The 23,050-nt window shown below is 39.3% G+C and overlaps 1 protein-coding gene across 4 annotated transcripts in view; it reads left to right on the top strand.

The window, feature by feature from the left end:
- GPC6 (glypican 6) overlaps window positions 1-23,050 on the top strand; it is a 1,178,567-nt gene that overhangs the window by 206,695 nt on the left and 948,822 nt on the right. The window contains exon 1 of one of the 4 annotated variants that reach the window (XM_070048691.1): window positions 16,640-16,782. The exons of 2 other annotated variants lie outside the window; for them this stretch is intronic. The gene's annotated coding sequence lies outside the window, so the exon portion shown is untranslated. Of the gene's footprint in view, window positions 1-16,639; window positions 16,783-23,050 lie in introns of those variants that run through there. One more of the 4 variants, XM_070048690.1, reaches the window with a different exon arrangement.

Raw genomic sequence — 23,050 nt, 5'->3', positions numbered from 1 at the left:
CTTCAGATTACTTATCCCCTTCATTTTTTGTATCATATAAAACAACAGATACTGGTAAAACAGCAATTTTAATAGTGTAGAACAATTTTAAGATCTTACCAGATGTTCAAAAACTTTTAAGAATCACCTCTACGAACATTCTTTATCAAAATAGTACTTCTGATTGGACTTTGCTATAATGAAAATATTTTGAGAAGCTAATTGGCCAAAGGGTAGCAAATATATACTTGAACAAGAATGGTTAGATTAACAACATTAATTGGATAATGACTTCTCACTGATTTAATTTAAGCACATTTTGTTAAGCATCTACTAGGCACAAAGCACAATGCTTATAATGGGCTGGAAGAAGTGAATAATTTTGAATTTTAGGGAATATATAGTCCCTTGGAGTACTCAAACTTACTCACAATATGTGAAATTAAAGTTAGACATAACAAATCATATTTTTGAAATGGGGATGAAAAAATTTAGTGGTAGGGCTCAAGGAGATCAAAGGTATACCTGGCTAAGTTTACTGATTTTAAAAGTGTACAGTGTGGTCTTGGATTGCTATTTAAGGTATTCAGGAAAAAGGTGGCATGCCGGAAGGCTGAGATACAGTTTGGATCCACAGTGTGAATGTTCTTAATAATATTCCAAGGAATTTGAACTTGATTCTGAAGTCCTTGGGAAAGTATCAGTTATGTTTGCTCAAGGTAGCTACAATATAACCTCAGTGCTTTGTAAAGCAATGTTATGGTCCATGTGAAAATAGAAATCACTAAGAATATCAGTATTCATTCCATATAATTAGACAGTTGATATCATTTGGTGACTGTATGTATGCAATTAATTATTTCACTATTTCAAATTTTCAGAATTCTTTCATATAATTATAAACATTTACTAGTGAATCAGTTTGTTGATTACATGTAGTTGTCAAAAACGTGAGATGTTGTCACAGGTTTCTACAGCAAAAAGTTTCCAATGAAGTGTCAAAATGCTTTAAATGCTTCGCTTTTCCTGTGAAATGTTGTAAAGTGAGGAGGCAGACAAGAGAACTGATATGCTATGGAATTTCCAGGTTGATTTATTTTTAAGATTTATTTATTTGAAAGGCAGAAAGTTAAAGAGGCAGAGGGAGGGAAGGAGGAAGGGGTCTTCCATCTACTAGTTCACTCCCCAAAAGGCCACAACAGCCAAAGCTGGGTCATCTGAAGCCAGGAGCTTCTTCCAGGTCTCTCACATGGGTGCAGGGGCCCAAGACATTGAGCCATCTTCCACTGCTTTCCCAGGTCATAGCAGAGAGTTGGATTAGAAGTGGAACAGCCATGACTCAAACTAGTGCCCATATGGGATACTGACACTGCAGGCAGCGGCTTTAACCACTACGCCACAGTGCTGGCCCCATCCAGGTTGATTCTATTAAAAACATATATATTTAAAAATTAGCCATCAGCAAAAGCATAACCATGCCTTGCCCACAGGCCAACGCAAAGTGGCTTTATTATAATTATTTTAAAATGTCACCTCTTCAGAAATAAAGCTCTCAAAAAAGCTTAATTCAAACTTTGAATTTCACATTTTTTAAAAGTCTATTTAAGGTAAATAGATTGTATGCATTTCCTGTATACAGATGCAGGAACATAGTGATGCTTGCAACCCCCACCCCCTGCTCTTCTTCCTCTTCCCTCTCCTATTTCCATTCTTAATTTTTACAAAGACCTATTTTCCCTTAACTTCATACTCATAAGATTAACCCTAAACTAAGTAAAGAGTTCAACAAATAGTATAAAGAAAAAAAAAAAACTGTTCCTCGCAGTCCAGACAAGGACAGTTAAAAATCATTGAGCATTTTTTCATGTGCCTGTTGGAAATCCAAATAGCCAACAGATGTGTGAAAAAATGCTCAGAATACTAGCCATCAGGGAAATATAAATCAGAAACACAATGACTTTTTATATCACCCCAGTTAGAATGGTGTTTATAGAGAAATCAACAAATAACAAATGCGTCCAGGATGGGGGGAAAAAGGTACCCTAATCCACTGTCCGTGAGATTGTAAACTGGTAAAGCCACTGTAGCAGACAGAATGGAGATACCTCAGAAATCTGAATATAGACCTACCATTTGACCCACCCTTTCCACTCCTGGGAACTTACCCAAAGGGAATAAAGTCAGCATATAAAAGAGTTATCTGTACCCCTGCATTTATTGCAGCTCAATTTGCAATAGCTAAGATGTGGAATCAACCCAAATGTCCGTCAACTGAAGACAGATAAAGAAATTATGGGATATGTATGCCATGGAATACTACATAGTGGTAAAAAAAATAAAATTTGCAACAGAATGGACGAAACTGGAAAACATCATACTTAGTGAAATAAGCCAGTCCCAAAAGGACAAATACCAGATGTTCTCCCTGACCTTGATAACTAGTAGAGCACCTAACAGGTAATCTATAGAAGTGAAATTGACACTTTGAGATGCAATGACTTTGAACCGCCCTTCTCTCAACTGTTGAACAGGTTTTTTTTTCCATACTATTTGTTGAACTCTTTATACACATACATTAACTCTATACTAAGTAAAGTTAATTGAAAATAGATCTTAGTAAAAAATAATAAGAATGGGAATAGAAGAGGGAGGAGGAAGAGGGGTGGGATGTGGGTGGGAGGATTGGTACAGTGGGAAGAATCACTATGCTCCTAAAGTTGTGTTTATGAAATATATGAAGTTTTTATGATTCTGGAGAAAAAAATCACTGAATCTCAAAATGTCAATTTCACTCCTATAAATTACCTTTTAGTTATACCTCCTTTATCTATATAATAGGGAGTTCATCCCACACACATCTTATTGCTTCCAAAAACATCATATTTGGGAGTATAGTAGATTTAGGAAAAAGTGTTCAAATTCAGAATTTGATGCTTTTTATTTCACTTAGTATAGAACTTGATGTTTTCTTTTAAAATTAGACAACACCATGTTTACTTTTTCATCCTCAAAATATGCAAGTCATTTTTATGATTTACACCAACTCATTACATGACTGCCATTTGGGCTTTGCCTATTGTGAGGATGAAGCAAACATAGCTGCTATAATAAGCCTACTTGTTATTTCGATATATATTTTCTTATAGAATTAGAGAGTGATAGACAAATGGGAAAATATATTGAAAAATGTCTAGGTGACTAAATAGTTTGTGTGATTTTTTTCTTTTATATCTAGCTATTTTTAGAAAATAGTAAATATATCATTGAGTGCATGACACCTTATTTTCTGTAATGGGATATTATGGATGAAGATTAGCCCCTACATTTGTGTATGTGATGTGCATATTGATCATATATTGTGAATCTAGGTAAAATGTGATTTTTTTAAATACATCTATGCCATTCCAGTGGTTTCAAATGGAGCAGTAATTCATATCACTATCCAGTATGCTCCAACTTAAAGACTGACAACTCTTCATTCTCTGCTTCATCCCCTTGTAGCACAGATCTGTGGCTGCTCTTGTTCCTGCCACCCCTACCACACACATCTCTTGTGTACAAATGACACTCTTTGCAGTTAGTTCTGTACATGTATGTCTCCCATTCTCGATGGTAAACTTGCTAATAGGACTTTAAATATCTTCCCTAGCACCTAGTATATTGCCAGGGGTACAGTATGTATTACAGGAACAGTCACTGAATGAATGAATTGTGGAAAGGATCAAAGAAGCCATAAATAAATGAAGTTCAGGTGATTGAAAATAAATTCGAATGGTTACACAAAAAAAATCTCTGGGATAGGCCAGCGCCGCGGCTCACTTGGCTAATCCTCCGCCTGCAGCGCCAGCAGCCCAGGTTCTAGTCCCGGTCGGGGCGCCGGATTCTGTCCTGGTTACTCCTCTTCCAGGCCAGCTCTCTGCTGTGGCCCGGGAGTGCAGTGGAGGATGGCCCAGGTCCTTGGGCCCTGCACCTGCATGGGAGACCAGGAGGAAGCACCTACCTCCTGGCTTCTCGGCGCAGCGTGCTGGCCACAGCGCACTGGCCATTTGGGGGGTGAACCAACGGCAAAAGAAGACCTTTCTCTCTGTCTCTCTCTCTCTCTCACTGCCTAACTCTGCCTGTCAAAAAAAAAAAAATCTCCAGGAAAACTTTGTTCTTTTTTATTTACATTGGGGTTAGAGCCTGAGGAAATATGCCTTCATAAGTTAAGATGGCAAAGGAGGAGAGGAAGTAGCATGGAAAGGCTGTCCAACAGAGTAAGGATAGATGGTGTTATGTAATCATGCTAAAGTAATGGAATGTGGGAGATTTAAAGGGATCTTCTTAGCTTTGTGACAAAACCAGATTCCTGTTTGATTTTTTTTTAAGGGTACCAGTTGTATATATTAGAACTCCCTAGGCTTAATAGTCAAATGCCACCCACCCAAGGTCTAGAATAAGCTATCCAGATGTTGTAGCTAGTTTGGAATTCTTTCTTTTTAGACTCTGTCACTCTCTACACTTCAAAAAAGCTCTCAGATGTAGTTATAATTTCTGTTTTGTTCCTTTAAGCTCAGACTTCCTTTGGTTCCATGGCTCAAAAATTCCACATACCACCTGACTGGCTAGGTTTCTGAGATCCCATGTCCTGGATCACTTCAGTGCTCATTCAGAAATACCACAATCACAAATTGTTTCATAGTGACTCTGGCTAAGAGGGTTTCAGTAGCTTCTGGAATCATCAATTAATCCATAAGTTTGACAGCCACGTTGGATTTTTACAATCTGTTATAAACCACTCTTCGTGTAAAGAAGAGCTGAAGTGGACTGTCCAAAGAATGGTCAGATCTAGCTTGATGACTCCAGTAAAGTTTTCCTGATTTCCCTTGGTTATTTTTTCTATGATGCCAACATTGGATCTCTCAAATACTGTTCAGGATGCTGCTTTTGTTTGAGGTAAAACTGTGGTGAAAGACATGTGAAAATACCTTCTTTCTCTTTTACTGTTTTTATTTTCCTTTAGAAGTTGGGACTCACACTGAAATTATTGTAAGGTACTCTTCCTACTTTGTTAACCTATTGAGATTTAGTTTTTGTAATAGTCACTATGTTTCCATTTTTTTTGTTTGATAAGATTCTTATTTGTGAAAGTAGAGAATTTTTTAAAACCTGGTGACATTAATGGAAACATAAGGCATTTTACTAATATCTTGGAGATTCTTGCTATTGTTAAGATCTGAGAACTTTGCATAGATCAAATTACTTAATCCTCACAGCATGACCAGTGCCCTATTGTTATCACCATTTCAGAGAAAAATTAACAAAGGGTTAAGAGGCCATATCACTTGCCCTATATCACAAAGTTAGAAGGAATCAAGTGGGAGCCTGAATCTGTAATGCATTCATCATAGCAATTGGCATAATGGGTGTAGGAAGCTTTGCATTTGAGATGCCACTTGAACTTCATTATGGTTGCCCTTCACCAATCCATGACTTTCACATGTTTTTATCCCAGGACAATTACAGCACAGTGTTGGGCATTCATGGTTTTTTAAAATGAAATTTCATCTTTTCAAAAAAAATCTGCAGTATTAGTATTTTAAATGTTCAGCATCAAAATCAAATTAAAGTGAAAACATGGAAAGATTCTCACATGTTTTGCAATTGATTGATGCTTCTATGGCACCCATCATGAGATATTTGTAGAATGTTTTTAGAGTAAAATTCTTTCTTCCAAAAACTGGTCAGGCAGATCAGATTGTAAGCCAATCCCTTCCTCCTGTAATAGTGATTTATCCAAAGTTGCATAAAGAGAAAAATCAATCCCTTGCCTAGATAAAGCATATCACTTTGATCAAGGCATGAGGAGTGTCTAAATGAACTTAAATATTAAAAATTTAAATATAAAGTTATTGTTCCAAACCTAAAATCTTCAGTTTGGGAAATATGTGAAATGTTATTACATAAACTCTGAATTGTCAGTCCTCTTGTAATTATCAGATAACTTTGTCTCAATTAGCTGGATCTTGATTCTACACTTCTCTGTACAATTTCATCAGGAGCCTTGGAAGAATTCTACTTATCTTTCTAGTTTTCCACCATTTCCATGGACATCCTGTCATTGTCATCCTGAGGTTTTTCAGAACCGAATTAAGTCTGCTAGCCATGGCATTAATGAGCTAATGCAAAATAAATCTAATCATGCATTTGCATACTTGTGTTCATAAAGAATATTCGTTGCTGAGTTAAAAAGGATAGAGGGATTTTCCTTTTAATATGATGCATGATTCTGCACATGGAGTTGAGGCACAAAGCCTAAATCTCCCATACTTTTTCCTGTGTCTCAGCTATGTACACTGACTTTTGGTTATAAGTAACTTCCTTAGTGTGGACTTGTGAAGCTTGATTAACATTACATTGATAATTGTATGGATTTTGAGCTTCTTCAAAAGGCATGTGTAAGTTGAAATGCTTCCAGGCAGGGTGTCATATTTTTCCTTATGAAAATCACCATGGTAGTTTGATCCAAAAAGACAATTATTCAGAAATTAAATAAGAATTTGAGTAGCAGACTTGCCTCTCTAAATATTCACAGCCAAACATCAGTATTACAATGGAATCTGAAACCTTGTATTGGGACTTGCTTTTATTGTTCAATATATCTAACTAGAAATGTTTTATTATTTATGATGCAATGTTTTAATTAGGTTCTTGTGTTCTAGCTAGTATCCATATCTTATGAGATTCAGAAAAAATACCCTTCTATTGACCTTCACAAGATACTCTTTCAGATTCTCAGGTACCTAAAAGGATAACAATAACAATAGCAAAATGATCAAAATAAGACATCAAATTAAGATTCTGTTTCTTGATTTAGTGAACATGTGTGTAGTCCCTGTTACATATAGAAAAGCACTTACATACACAGGTAAGGGTTCTCACTCTCAAGTAGCTGAAGATAGAATACTGTGTAGAGCCAAAAGGTATTGAGTCCTTTTGCCAAATACCCAATACACATGGAATAGAATGGAGATAGACACAGACTAGACACTTAAAACACTTATAAAGTGAGCAAAGTACGGTGACTAAGATGCAAGCATGAAAGTACAGGGGACATGCTTCCCCTATCCCATTGTGCAAGAGCTGAGATGAAGTGTAAAGGCAGATTAGGAAAAGCATAAAAGCAACCCCTCTACATCAAAGGGTAGAAGGGCATCTAGAGGCAGTGTAGTGTTGCTGGGCCAACAAGTCTGAACCAGACTGTCTATAATTCAGGTATGAAAGGCAGGTGGACACCATGTCATGGGGGGTGGGGTCCCCATGGGCAGAGATTGAGTTCCGTTTTTGCATTTGGGTGACAACCATTGGCTGGGTCAGTCTTCAAAGCAGAAATTGTTTCTCCTGCACTCTGTGGATGCAAACATTAATGTCCCCTGTAAGGGGCATGTCAGTATGGAAATTGCCCAGATGAGATCATGCCAGCAACTCTCCCTACTCATCTCTGTGTTGCTGAGATTTGTACATTTCATCATGTTCCACTCTTGGTCACAGTTCTCTGGTGTCTATTATTTATTTTATATATCACTTGAGTTTTTCTCACTTCCCATTAGCAGCTTCTCAGACTCAATGTTTGTTCATTTTTTGCACGAGAGCCAAATATTTACAGTTGAGCAAGCCAGAAAAAATAGCATAAAAAGTTAACAATTCCAGAGAGAATGCCGAAGAAACAAGCCAGCATTTTGTTCATTTCGTTTTCTTAGCAATACCCTGGTTTCATGGTGAATTTCATCACTACTTTTAGCTATGCGAGCCCCCTTGTTTGTGATCCTAAAGGACTTTACAGATCCTGTATGTCAATTTGGAATGGAGCCATGAGTACTTATTCTTATTTTGTAAATAAGGAAGGCTGATGTTATTCAGCAAGTATGAACCTACAAAAACTCAGGCTGAGACTTGGGGTTTCCAGAACCTTCCATTTCCACACAGTACTCCTTTCTTCTTTGCAGCAGTGGGGGCTAGGGGGAAAGAGGGGGATGTTGTCAACTCATAATTCTGCACATTGGCCAAAAATGGTAGCTTTGTAAGTTCCTGCCTGTTCCTAAGTAGTGTGTACCTCTGTGAAAATAGTGGAAAGGGCTGGGAACTCTAACATTTCACACCTTTTAGTGGCTCTATTTCATTATAGTTCAAGTTAAGGATGGATGCTTAGGAAAGAATTTATTTATAGAGGATATTGTAAGCCCTGAGGTCATAATGAAGTCATCAACATACAGAGAAGATATAAAATGATCAAATTTATGGTTGGGGGGAGGAAAAAAAAAACCTCCAGCTGCAATGAAGAAAATGAACTGGAGTTAGGTAAACATGATGACATCTAGGTGGGTGGAAAGGCTGTGAATAATCCAAGGTTGATATGACTGACAGTGGTCTTGACCAGTGCAATGCAGTGTAGACAGTGTTAAAGTTATTTAAGAGGAAGAACTACAGTGGGGAGACACCGGCTAGATGCAAGGTGTAAGAGAGAGAAGGAATAAAAGAAAATGTCTAGTTGAAGGACTGTGCCGGTGCACATCTCATGAAGACAGGGAGCACAGACAGACCAGCCTGGGAGCAGGGAGAAGGAAATGAGTTCATTTTTTCTGAGTCATATTTTATATTACTCACCAAATATGTGCAATAGGTGTAATATGAATTTTGACTCTTGTAAACTTTTCTTAAGGTAAAAAATGTATTGCTAGTCTTGAGGTGAGAAAACTTCCTGTGTGTGCTTCCACACCCTGGTCTTTGCTACTCCTTCATTTGGATGATGTGCTGGAGCACACCTTGGTAAACTATAGCCTGTGTGCTACCTGTGGCCTGCTGCCTGGAGTTTAATAGCCATTATATTAATTAGGGTTTCTGCATTTTTAGAAGGTATGGAAAATCTTTTCAGACTATTTCCCAAAAAGTAGAAATTACATCAACTTTAAATTTGTATTTCCATATATAAAATTTATTGGAATACCACCACATCCATCATTAATATGTTGCATATTGGCTACTTTTGTATTACGATCACAGGACTAAGTAGTTGCAACAGAGACTTTATAACCCAGAAACCCTAAAATTTTTACTGTCTTCCCCCTTTTCAAAAGGATTTTCTAGCCACTATGACAAATGATAATTTCATTCGCCATCTTGATTAGCTTTAAAAATATTTCTTTTTGAAAATGCAACAGCATTCTAGGTGAGGGATCTTGTACTTTGGGGTGGGCTTTCAAATTTATGAGTTGTGTCAGCCATCAGATGATCCAATGCAAAACTTATTAATGCATTTAATTGGTATTGACTTTCTCCAATATTTATGATGCTGGACCAACATGAAAGTGTATTTCAGAGAAGGTATTGTTAATTCAAGTGGAAGAAAAAAATAGAGATGGCAACTTATCTGGGTTTATCTTTACATTAACATTAAAAAATAGTAAATGCTTGCTCTAGGCAGCTTAAGTTGCAGTATCATTAGCAACATAGTGATATTTCATGTTAAGGTAAATTTTATTAGAATGTGTTAGGTAGTGACATGATACTATATGTTACATAGTAGCAGTTATAGCTGAAATTGGTTTGCAGTCATGCTTGAGCCTATTTGCTTCTAGAAAAAAGAATAACTTTATCCAACCAACCATAGTAATAACTATTTTTCAAGTAGCATTGCATACCATTTTTAGGATTATAAGTAAGGCCTGATACTGTAAGGAAGATTCTTCTGTGCATAAAGCATGGCGTGTGTGTGTGTGTATACATTTTCCTTAAGATATTATAAAGTATATGAGATACTGATTCTTTTTAACATATTTCTTCAGCCCATATCCAATCTAATAAGCATTACCATTTAACCTGGAAACTCTTGAATATATTGCCATCAGTGTAAAAGCATTATATCTTTTGTTGTTAGAACTACTTTATGAGTCTCTGTTGTTACATTTATACTGTTGACATGGTTATAAGCTGTGTATGAATTTTGGGCCTTTGAATCCTTTAAAAATTAGTTTTGTTTCTACTGATGGCCGAATGTTGTATTTATATTGAAAATTTTGAAATAATAATACAGCAACTAATAGATTTATGTTCACACAAAGATAAACAAAAATTAAAGTCCAAACTGTGAACTTCTGCTATAGATGGGTTAATTATGGTTTCCTACCCCGGAAATCCTGGCTGCTATGTCATTTCTTCAGTTTCTCAATCCCTGAGGTGTGCCAACCCTTCTTTACCAGTGGATAGTCTTCTGTCAGTTAGGTTTGTAAGCTTATCTCATATGCCCTACTTGTGCACCTGGAGTATTTTGAAATCCTAAAGCATGTACCTGTTTGCATGAATTGAATAAACTAATAGAACCCTGTGTAATAGTATACAGCACAGCCATGGGGCTTTATTCTGTGAATATTCTTCAGCTTCAAATATTGGATAATTCCACACTGCTAAACACTACTGTGTTGCAGTAGATTTCTCAACAGTGTTGCAGTGGATTTGTTTCTGAGAGGAGGAGCATGGTGGGGTCAAGAGGCCCAGAGTCACCACACAGAACCCGGGAGTCGGGTGAAAGCAGGCTTGAGGCAAGCAGCCCGCAGACTCGTTTATTTCAGTTGGTACATCTTATATAGCCAAGATCAGCCAATCCAGTCAAGGGGTGGTCTATGCCCCAACCAATCACAACCTGTTGCCAGGCAGTTTCCAAAGCCATCCAATCACAGCCTGTTGCCAGGCAGGCTCCGTTGCCAGGTGGGTTTCAAAGTCATTCCTGAGTAACTGATGCTCACTTGCCAGCGGCCACCTTGGCACGGCCTTCTCATTCCACCACACTGCTGGTCTTGAGTTTGAAGTCAATCCTAAATTACATTCTTTGGTTATGAAATCCATGTAACTCTTCTACTTTACCCCCTCTTCCCATCCAATAAACCCCTGTATTTGAACACAACATTCCACTCCCAACTTTCTTTTTACTGGTATTTCCAGGTTGATAGTATGACAGAGTTGAAGCTAGGCTACTGGGTGAAATCTAGAACTAAGCATTGGAGGTGGGCACTTTATGCAGTGGTTAAAGTTGCATCTTGGGATACCTGCTTCACGTTTTGAAGTGCCTGGTTTCGAGGCTTGGTTCTGCTTCTGATCCCAGCTTCCTACTGGTGTGCATCCTGGGAGGCATCCAATGAAGGCTGGGTCCCTACCATCCATGTGGAAAACCTGGTTTGAGGTCGGGGTCCCCAATTTCTGCCTGCCTGATTGCTTCATGTTTGGGTATTTGGGGAGTGAACCAGCAGGTGGAAGATCTGTGTATGTATGATATGTGCATGCATGTGTGTATACCTTTCAACTGAAAAAAAAAACCCACCAGATTTTAGATTTTCTGGAGTGCCCACTATATACCTTAACTTTATACAAATTGAAGTTAGACTCACATTAGTCTAATAGTAATTTTTAAAGAAGTATGATTATTTCCTAATGTAGGAAAACATGATCAAGCAACAAATCCAGAACTTTGACTTCAACTTTAAAGCCTGTCTATGTTATCAACCTGTCCTTGAGACAGAGAGAGAATGAATGAATGAGAGTGAACACAGAGCAGAGTGGTAAGGGAAAAGCCACGAGGAAATCTCTCTTTACAAGGTAGATTCAAAATCAAAAGCCAGCAAAGATAACCAAGTTGGAGACAGATATACAGCAGAAAATGATGGATATTATTTAAAATTAATGGTGTGGGGTTTCTAAGAGAAAAGAATTATCAGTATGAGTGAGTTTGGTGAATGTGGCTTATAAAAGGACCTAGCTGCTGGCCTAACAAGAAAATTTCATCATGTCTTTTTTCTTCATTTGCTCTCTTCAAAAAATTTATCGATAAAAAGAAAACAGATTTTATGTATCTTGTAGATATAATTCTAAGAAGAAAACTATTTTCTTCCCTTATCTCCCTCCCTGAATCTTCTCCATCATTCTCTTTTGTTTAATTTTTTGCAAAAACATATATTTTTTTGACAGCTAGAGTTAGTGAGAGAGAGATAGAGAAAGGTCTTCCTTCTGAGGGTTCACTACCCCCAAATGGCCGCTACAGCCGGAGCTACGCCATTCTGAAGCCAGGAGCCAGGAGCTTCTTCCAGGTGTACCACACAAGTGCAGGCACCCAAGCACTCGGGCCAACCTCCACTGCCTTCCCAGGCCACAACAGAGAGCTGGACTGGAAGAGGAGCAACAGGGACTAGAACCCAGTGCTCCTATGGGACACCAGCACTGCAGGCGGAGGATTAACCAAGTGAGCCATGGCACCGGCCCCGTAAAAACATCATTTCAATCCACTCTATATTCACAGGCTTAATGGCCCTGCATTCTTTTTATTTATTTGACAGGTAGAGTTATAGACAGAAAGAAAGGTCTTCCTTTTTTTCTGTTGGTTCACCCCCCAATGGCTGCTTTGGGCGGCGCACCGCGCTGATCCGAAGCCAGGAGCCAGGTTCCAGGTGCTTCTCCTGGTCTCCCATGTGGGTGCAGGGGCCCAAGCACTTGGGCCATCCTCCACTGCCCTCCTGGGCTACAGCAGAGAGCTGGACTGGAAGAGGAACAATCGGGACTAGAACCCGGCGCCCATATGGGATGCCGGCACTGCAGGTGGAGGATTAACCAAGTGAGCCATGGTGCTGGCCCCTGGCGCTGCAGTCTTAATAGCAAGTATTCCCTGGGGAGAATCCTGGTACCATTTACTGGGGCCCAGAGACACTGCCCTCTCCAATATCAAGCATCAACCACATTTCTAAACTCCGTGTCACAAACTTGCTGTTCCTAGAGTGCTTCATTTCAGGAAAAAAGACTTGCAAAATAAAGTTCTCTTTATTTAGTAGGCCAGCTAACTAAAAGTAGAATACTTATTTTTTTCTAGACAAGATTTCTTTGAAGTTGATGTGTTTAGGTGCTGTCAAGGGGAGCCAGCACTGCTTACTATGTTTCCTGAGGCAACCTTGTGCGAGAGCTAGAGAATTTTAACAAGTGTCTTGCCTTTCTCTGCACCTGGAGATTAATGTGCTAGTAAAAACTTTATGAACTCAAATCATTCATAGCAAACACATCAGATCCTCTGAAATTAAAAGCTTCAGCATTCATAATTAAGACTCAACAGAATAGGACCATGTACATAGGAAAATGGCCTTCCTGAAAATTTGAAATACTTTCTCTTTATTTAAGTTATGGGCCATTTATTTTATTTTATTTTATTTTATTGACAGGCAAGACAGTGAGAGAGAGACAGAGAGAAAGGTCTTCCTTTACCATTGGTTCACCCTCCAATGGCCACTGCGGCCCCCGCACCGCGCTGATCTGAAGCCAGGAGCCAGGTGCTTCTCCTGGTCTCCCATGCGGGTGCAGGGCCCAAGCACTTGGGCCATCCTCCACTGCCTTCCCAGGCCACAGCAGAGAGCTGGACTGGAAGAGGAGCAACCGGGACAAGAACCCGGTGTGCCAGTGCTGCAGGCAGAGGATTAGCCTAGTGAGCCGCGGCGCCAGCCATTTAATTTTGATCAAAATTTCACAGTTCTGAAACATCAAGCATAAAATTATCCTTATTTTGGAGATTAAGGTATTATGGTAAATGTTATCTTGATATTTAAAGATAGGAATGATATTTATCCTCATGAAATGGGGACGTTCTTACTATTAGGCAATCTTGTGTGAATAATTTGTAGCCCCTTATGTAGATATTAGTGTCATTATTCATGGCATCCTCCATTCCATTTCTGTGTTTTACTCTAAACCATATACAATTGTGTTAGAGTAGTGTATTCATTTGCTGGGGTTACTGTAACAAAGACTCACAAACTAGATGGCTTGTGTCTCTCAATTCTGAAAGCTACAAATCCACGACCATGTGGTCATCAGGGTGCTAGGGTCCTTCTGAAGGCTGTAGAGGAAGGTCTGTGCCCGGCCTGTTTCTTTCCATCAGGTGGTTTGCTGGCTATGTTGGCATTCCTGAGGTTTTGCTACATCATGCTGATTTTTTCTTTCATCTGCATGTTGCACACTGTCCCTATGTTATGTTCTGTGTCCAACTTTCCCTAATTATAAGTACACAATTTGATTGGGGCCCACAATATTCCAGTATGCCTCTGCTTTTCCTGAGAAACTACCTCTGCAATGACCCATATACAGTAAGGTCACGGCCTTAGGTACTGCGGGTTAAGACTTCACAAATTTTGAAGAGTGTCTTAGTTTAATGTTTCTATCACAACATATTTGAGGCAGGGTACTGTATAAAGAAAGGGATCCTATGTGTGTCTCAGTTACACAGGCTGGAAAGACCAAACAGCCTGGCTTCGGTGTCTGGCGAGGCTCCCATGGCTGTGTCGCCACACGGCAGAAAAGCAGAAAGGGAAGTAGCCATGTGCTGAAGTGTGCAGCTTGTGGTGTGGCCTTGCTTTTTCTCTCACAAGAGCTAACTAGGTTCTTTGCAGACCACCTTGCTCCTTTGCAACCGTGTTGTCCCCATCATCTAGTCACTTTACATTAGGCTCCACCTCTCAAAGACCCACCACCACTCAATACCATTATCATGGGGTCCCAACTTCCATCACATGAAGCCCAGGGAGCACCCTCAAAGCATATGCAGATATGGCAGAGGAACAAGCCAGAACAGATAGTATGTGTTATTCTGTGATAACAAGTGACTCTAAACGTCCAGTGACTTAAAATCCACGAAGATTTCTTTCTTATGTTCCACTGTGGATCCTGATATTTCCTTCACCATCCCTTCCTTGCTTTGACTCAGTACCAAGCGTCTATGTAGCACAGGATTCTGTGGTCTCCAGGACAAGGGGAGCAAGCCCTGGAGGATCTAGAAACAGCCCCCCAAAACCACATTTCTACCAGGAAGTGATGTCTCCTCTTAGACACTTCTGGACTGAAATCATTTTCTTCACCTAAATTCAAGGAATAAATGCAGCCCCTCCTATGCGGTGAAAAAAAGGAGAACCAGAAATATTGAGGAGAAGCTGTATACTTTTATCCATATATCTTAGCTATAGATCAATAGTAAAAAAATTAAAATAAAAAAATTGGACAGCTACAAGCATTAAGAAAGCTTATCTGTCTAAATAGTTATTTTTCTAGGAATTAAGATGTGGGCCCATTAATTAGCCTTTGTTTCTCTCTCTCCCTCACCCAGAGAGAATTCATTCCCACAAAGGAAATAGAAGGTATATCTACATGAATATATTGTGGGAAATATTTCTTGTATGAACCACTGTAATACATGTGCACACCAAGTATTGTGCAAATGAAAGAGACATTCTCTGATCTAATTTTTTTTTTTTAGAAGAGTCTCAAAGGTGACATGACAGTAGTGTGATGATGACACAAGGTACTCAGAGGAGAGCCAGATACAAAGTAACAGTGCATGCTCCCTAGTTAGGCTACCAGCATGAAGACTCTTTAACCCTTCCCTTCAGAAAGTATCCTCCATGCACTTGCCACCGTCCTTTTATTTCCTTCACAGTAGCTGACTACAGCCAAACCTTTGCTTACGGGTGTGTGTGCTTGGTTCCACATTGCCTGCTTTTTAATGCCTATCCTGCTCTTCCCTCTCTCCCAAATGTAAGCCCATGGTTTCAGATATCTATGTCTGCTTTTTGTTTTCCTTGGATATCACCAGAACTGAAGAATATGCATGCTTGATGCTAGAGGAAATGATGTATTGAATGAATAAATATAATAAGTATTGCTTTTAAAATGCTAATATAGTGGTAGAAGGCAGGGAGTTAGGGAAACCATTTTATTTCTGTTAAAATCCAGCTGATGAGGATAGGAGGTTTACAAAGTAAACATTTGCAATGTTCCAAGACGGCTATTTTTTATTTTCTAGATTCTATAGTGTGAATATTTCTCCTGAGGTCTCTTGTGACAGCATATCATTTATTATGAAATTATGTTCATTTTTCTTATTTCCTACAAACAATACATTTTGTGTTTCAAATACATACCATCTCATCACAGCAGAATCATTCCTAAAAGCCCATTTTTTAAAAATCAGTATAAGAAATATTTATTTGATAGAAGATAGAGCCTCTCAGGGTCTGCATTGGCTGGAAGGTGGTGTCAGGAGCTGGAACTGGGGGACAAAAAACCAGTCACTCAAGATTGTAAAATGTGGGGGGTCCTAACCAGTGTTTCATCCCCTAGTCCACATACCTGCTCCAGGACCCACGTTTGTAAAATAATTGCACACTATGCCATAGCATAGTGTAAGGGTAAGTAAGTTTGGACAAAACTGATTTCTTTCTTAAATTACTCAAATGGTGAAACTTATTCTGATAATTTTTAATGGAGAGATCTATAGTTTTAAGAAAACAATTATTTTTAAAGAAACACCTGAGCATTGTTTGTTGTTTAACAATAAAAGACATGGCGCATTCTTCAGCATCTTTTTGATCTAATATTGGACTGTAAAAGAAATAGTTATTGAAAGATTTAGAAACTGCAGATGAAAAGAGTTGCCTGCAGAAAGAGAGCTACGTTGCAACACAGCTCAAGAACTTCCATGCACTGTTGGTTTGTTCGCATAGAGGAGTGTGGGGAAATTACTGGTCCCGGGGTTTTCTAAGCTCCCAGTGCGTCTTGACTTTTAACACAAAATGATGACACAATGTCATCTTGGGGATTTTTGTGTGCATTCCATCCTTCTCTCATTTTTCATTTAGAAGTGATTTCTTAGCTATTACCTTAAGACATTCTGGCCACAGAGGAAGACCTAATCTTTAGTTTTTTGGATTAGTGTTATTGGGTGTGCAGGTTAATGGGATAGCCTTCAAGGTAAGTGGCAGCTCCCAAAGTTATGTAACGTGGTGTCTGAACTTAGACTTAAATGATAGGGAGTGTGGGATGTCGAGTCTTCTAAATCAGTGACATTTGTTTCTGGTTCACATTGTCCTTCTAGGGACTGACTGTTCTGGCTTCTGATGTGTGTTCACTGTTATCTGTTCTATCGTTGTTTGTCTCCATGGCGGAGCTGAAATAACTCACGGCGTCTCTGGTGGCGACTTTCCTACAGTGCAGTGTCTACTTGGCTTCTATACAAAATGCTATCTTTGCTGCTTACTCGTTGAAGTCACTCTGCCTGGTTTCTGGTTATGAACTGTTGTCATTGTGATGGATTTCCTGACCTTGAGAGACTGTGGCAGCCAAGCTGATGTCATTCAGTATTTTGTGTCTCCGTTTTTTGACTGGATAAATGGTCTTTAATTACTGCTAGCTTGCTAACCTTGGGGAAAACTCTGGCAGTATTATCAGTTTTTGTACTTGACAGTTTGAAAATTGAGTGCTTTTGGCCATATTTAAGACAAAGGTTTAAATCCATATGCTTTTCCAATTAATTTTATGCAACAAAATTTTTACAAATTCCACAACCATTTAAGATTACTCAATGGAGAGCACTGCATATACTACTATGTTTAACAGCGATAACAATTATTTAAAAGTTAACATGTTATCTATGATGAAATTCTACAAGGTAGCACATTATATAAATTTTGTTTCTCAAGGATTGTTATACACATTGTTTTCAATGAAAAGATGATTTCTTGATATATTAGAAAATAAGAAAATTTGAAAAATTATCCAGAATGAAAAGTGTTCAGAGCAGATCCTGCTTCTCAGGAAGTTAGTGGCCAAAAAACACATTATGAGGCAAAATTACAATAATTATTTTTAATTTATCAAACTGAATAGTAAACATTACTGCTCTTTTTATGTGTTTTTACAGTTCATTACTGTTATGTCTCTTGTGTTCACAGTTTTGAGTAACAGGTTTTAAAAATATTCTATTTGTATCTTGCACATTTTGTTTATCAGTTTTAGTATAATGTACATATGAACTTATGACTACAAATTGACTTTTATAGAGAGTGAATTGTGTACTCTATCAGTTATTCAGTTTTTGTTCCTTAATATCCCTAACATTTACTCCTGCACCACTGAGGAGCAGATGCTTCCAATCATTGAATGGTTTTGCTGTGATGGATTTACAGATGTATATGATTTTTTTTTTAAAAAAGAATTTATTTGAAAAGCAGTTAGACACACACACACAGAATTGATCTTTCATTAGCTGATATACTCCCTAAATGGCCTCAATAGCTAGGGCTAAGCCAATCTGGAACCGGGAGTCAGAAGCACTACCTGGATCTCCCACGTAGGTGGCAGGGGACTAAACACTTGGGCCATCATCTACTGTTTTCTCAGAAAAATTAACAGGGAGGTGGGTCACAAGCTGAGCAGGCAGGACTTGAACTGTCACTCATTTTGGCTGCCAGCATTGTAGGCAGTGGTTGCTTCAACCAGTATGCCATTATGCCAGCCCCTGTGTGTTATGATTGTGTTATTGTTTTGTTTGTTTTGTCCTCGAGTATCCCTGTCTAAGAAATATGTAATAATACTGCCAAAACTTTTTTTAATATAGCACATAGTATCCTATAGTTTAGTAACTGGCAGGAGCTAAAATTGACTTTTGGTGCTGTCACTAACAAATTTCAAGTAAGATGTGCATGTAACAAATGCAGTGTTCCCTCAACTGAATCATCTGAGAAGAATTTTCATAACACAGATTCCTAGAACTCGCCCTGGATACACTGAATGGAAGTCTTGAGAGTAGTTCCAAGGAGTGGATAATTTTTTAATCTCTCTTGGTATCTCCTAGATAACCACAACAATGGCTGGCATATAAGTTTTTCAAACTTTTTCTATAATGATGCTATTTATTGACTACTTTTAATTATATTTAAAATTTTCACTTTATTTGAAAGGCAGAGCAAGCAAGAGAGGAGAGAGAGAGAGACAGAGAGAATGAATGAATAAATGAATGAATGAATATTTTCCATCTACTTTTTTACTCCCAAAATGCCTTTAACAGCCAGGACTAGAAGAAGCTGAAGCCAGGAGCCTAGAACACAATCCAGATCTCACGTGTGTGTGACAGGGACACAAGTGCTTGAGCCATCACCTGGTACCTCCCAGGATTACTTTTTAGTTATTCCTTTATAATTTTCTATTTTCTTCTTTTAATTGAATAGACCAATCCAGGCTTACAGGTGGGTAGAATAATTTTTTCAGGAATGGTTTTATGTTTCTATCTCATTTTAAAATTTTGTCGATAAGATGTAGAATCAAAAAATCTTAGAGCTAGAAGGAAGCTTAAAGATGATTCATTTTATTTCTTTGCTCTCAACACAAATCCTCTTTTCAATAATATTTTGAGATGATCCCAGTCTCTCTGGATATCAGACTTGTATAAACTGAAAGGATTTAAGTAAGATTCTTTATTCTAGGTTCTTCCCTTCTTTAAATATGAAATGCTTGTGCTCACATTTTGGATTCTGATCCAAAGCTTTCTGCTATATACCAATTTCTTGGGATATATAAGTGAAGAAAGCATAGGCTTTCTCCATCAGAAGTGACTGGACATGTAAAGTAGCAACTATAAAGCAGTGCGATAATGAGGGGGACGCTCAGAGACCTGCTGAAATTAGAAGAGACACAATTGTCTCGGGATGGGGGAAGGCTTTCCAGAGGTAACTTGGAAGGCAGTATAATTTGTTAGAATACATTTCCCATTGTAAATAGTTGGAATTGGATGGGCATTCAACTTATATTCATGGTGATTCCAGGGATTCCAGAAAGCAGAACAATTGTTACTTTGCCAAGCTTAAATCTACTAAGATAGCTTCAAAGGGCAGACATAATAATTTAGTACATGTTGCATGGCATTCTAAGCAATGTGCTAAATTTAACTATTATACATACAGCCAAATCGATTAAGTGAAGTTTATTTATCAGACAAAGCTTTTCCTTTCTTGATCATACAATTGTAAAACCTTGATTGTTTGTATCTGTATCTGTGCGTGAACCATGGTAGACTTTGGAAACATTAAGAACTGATGCAGCTTATGTCCAAAGAAGAGATACTGTCCAACATAGTTCCAGAGACTCAGTGGAAAGAGTCTGAATTCTTTTTCAAATAAAATAAATCTTAAAAAAAAAGTGTTAGAGAGAGAGAGAGTGAGAGTGTGTATGTGTGTCTTCCATCTACTGGTTCACTCCCCAAATGGCCTTAATGGCCAAGGCTGAGCCCATCCGGAGCCAGGAGCTTCTTCCAGGTTTCCCACGTGGGTGCAGGGTCCCAAAGGCTTGGGTCATCCTCTTGCTGATGACTTTCCAAACACATTAGTGGGGAGCTGGATTGGAGGTGCAGCAGCCGGGACTCGAACTGGTGCCCCTATGGGATGCCGGCGCTGCAGGCTGGGGCTTTAACCTGCTGGGCCACAGTGCCAGCCCAAGTCTGGATTCTTAGCAAGATGCTGTTCACTGCACTGCTTGCGGCATGTCTGCTTTGTTTTGCCAATACTGAAACACACAGAGATCTTCAAAAGTTCATGGAGGACAAGTATTATTTTAAAAGTGGGAGGCTTCAAAGTGTTTTGTACCAGTGGACACATCTTTTATTCCCATTAACTTTTTGAGGACCCTTCATTTTTAAAGGTTTATCTACTGCAGAGCCAATGTTCATACTTAACCTCTTATGCAATTGTTAAGAATTATTCTGGCCCGCGCCGCAGCTCACTAGGCTAATCCCTCCACCTTGCGGCGCCGGCACACCGGGTTCTAGTCCCGGTCGGGGCGCCAGATTCTGTCCCAGTTGCCCCTCTTCCAGGCCAGCTCTCTGCTGTGGCCCGGGAGTGCAGTGGAGGATGGCCCAAGTACTTGGGCCCTGCACCCCATGCGAGACCAAGATAAGTACCTGGCTCCTGCCATCGGATCAGCGCTGTGTGCCGGCTACAGCGTGCCGGCCGCAGCGGCCATTGGAGGGTGAACCAACGGCAAAGGAAGACCTTTCTCTCTGTCTCTCTCTCTCTCACTGTCCACTCTGCCTGTCAAAAAATAAAATAAAAAAAAATAAAAAAAAGAATTACTCTGGGGCTGGTGCTGTGGCGTAGTGGGTAAAGCCACTGCCTGCAGTGCTGGCATCCCATATGGGCACCAGTTCGAGTCCTGGCTGCTCCACTTCCAATCCAGCTCCCTGCTATGTCCTGGGAAAGCAGTAGAAGATGACCTAAGTGCTTGATCCCCTGTACCCATGTGGGAGAACTGGAAGAAGCTCTTGGCTGCTAGCTTTGGATCGCCACAGCTCTGGCCGTTGCGGCCATCTGGGGAGTGAGCCAGCAGATGGAAGACCTCTCTCTCTCTGCCTCTCCTTCTCTCTCTGTGTAACTCTTTCGAATAAATAAATGTTTTTAAAAAATTATTATTCTGATTTTGTCCTATCAGGTGACTGGTGGTACAAAATTTTCTGTTCATCTTTCTATGAATTCTTTTTTTTTTTTCTTTGACAGGCAGAGTGGACAGTGAGAGAGAGAGACAGAGAGAAAGGTCTTCCTTTGGCATTGGTTCACCCTCCAGTGGCCACCACGGCTGGCATGCTGCGGCCGGCACACAGCGCTGATCCGATGGCAGGAGCCAGGTACTTATCCTGGTTTCCCATGGGGTGCAGGGCCCAAGCACTTGGGCCATCCTCCACTGCACTCCCAGGCCACAGCAGAGAGCTGGCCTGGAAGAGGGGCAACCGGGACAGAATCCGGTGCCCCACCGGGACTAGAACCCGGTGTGCCAGCGCTGCAAGGCGGAGGATTAGCCTAGTGAGCTGCGGCGCCAGCTTCTATGAATTCTAAAATTAGAAAAGTGTTTAAAGAATCATGAACTTTAAACACTCATATCTATCTAGAGACTTGAAACAATGGTCATAGTTTTTCTTCTGAAATTCTAGATTTAAATTGTAAATTTTCTTTACTTACAAATGCATTTTAAAAGCTGGTTTAAGTAATGGAATCCTTTTATGGCAAATGTAATTCACTGATTTCCACAAGTATGCCCACATACCGGTTTGTTATGCAGCTCTGGTACACAGTAGATTCAGTCTACCAGTGTGTCTTTTAAAACAAGAGAAATTTGAACACAATGGGAAATATCAAGGATTGCTTATTCCAGGCCATACATTTGCTATCTGAAAATACTGAGGTCTGGAGGTGTTTGATGATGGCTCCAAATCACACTTGCTAATATTTAGATTATCTCTATTTCAACCCGATGTTCCCAAGCCAACTTTTCCTCCTCTTTTCTGATGCAGTACTATTGGAAAAATTCTCTTCCTAACTTTTCATGCTCATTTTGTTTCTTGTTTACATTCTCTTTACATTATTTCATCTTTATACTCCTAGAGTCTGAGCATACAGTTGATGCAGATATTTGCGGTTAAACTGAAATGGATAGCGTGAAGTGATGTAGAAAACTTACATATCGCACAATACATCAAGTATATCACATATTTCACAACTCGCCGTGACATTTCATGTAGGTACTGGTGATGGAAAGAAAAAAAAATAGGGATAAATGCCTCCACAGCTGTCAATGTTAAATAATCCCTTAAAACTGTGAAAGCCTTCATTTGCTTCCAAGAGTTGTGACATATGGTCAGAAACGGCTTGAAGATTTATTGTGTCATCATTATTGGATGAGATTCAAAATATACTGTAAGAAAGACTCCATCCTTCACCATCCTTGGAAAGATCCTTCAGAGCTCACAGGGCATTCAAGAGGCGGACAGAGAATGATGAGGTCCTGGTGTCTAATCTAATCAGGACTGCCAGCCTCTCACAGAAAATTACTGGGGAAAAATGCAAATTTCCTACTGACACCGCACTCTTAAACACTGATGTCTCATTGACCCAGCGCAGACCCTGCGATGGTTCCTCCTCTCCGATGATACAGTGGGACTGGAAGGCAGATTTTAACATTGTATTTTTAAGAAGCATTCTTCTCTCTTTTAAGAATGTTACCTTGAGGATGAAAAAGCCAAAGAACTCAAATTTGCTGGTGGATCCTAGCCTTTGTAATGGTTGTAAGAAAAGAAATCCACTTAAATTTTATAAAAATTGAAAACCGTAACGAAGAAATAACAAAGAAATGATGAGTGTTAATAAATGAAAGAGCCCAAGAACACCTTGAGTAAAACATTACAGTAAAGAGGTCACCT

The sequence above is a fragment of the Oryctolagus cuniculus genome, chromosome 9, assembly GCF_964237555.1.
Source record: "Oryctolagus cuniculus chromosome 9, mOryCun1.1, whole genome shotgun sequence".
Taxonomy (NCBI): Eukaryota; Metazoa; Chordata; class Mammalia; order Lagomorpha; family Leporidae; genus Oryctolagus; species Oryctolagus cuniculus.
This window is presented reverse-complemented; position numbering and strand designations above follow the sequence as displayed.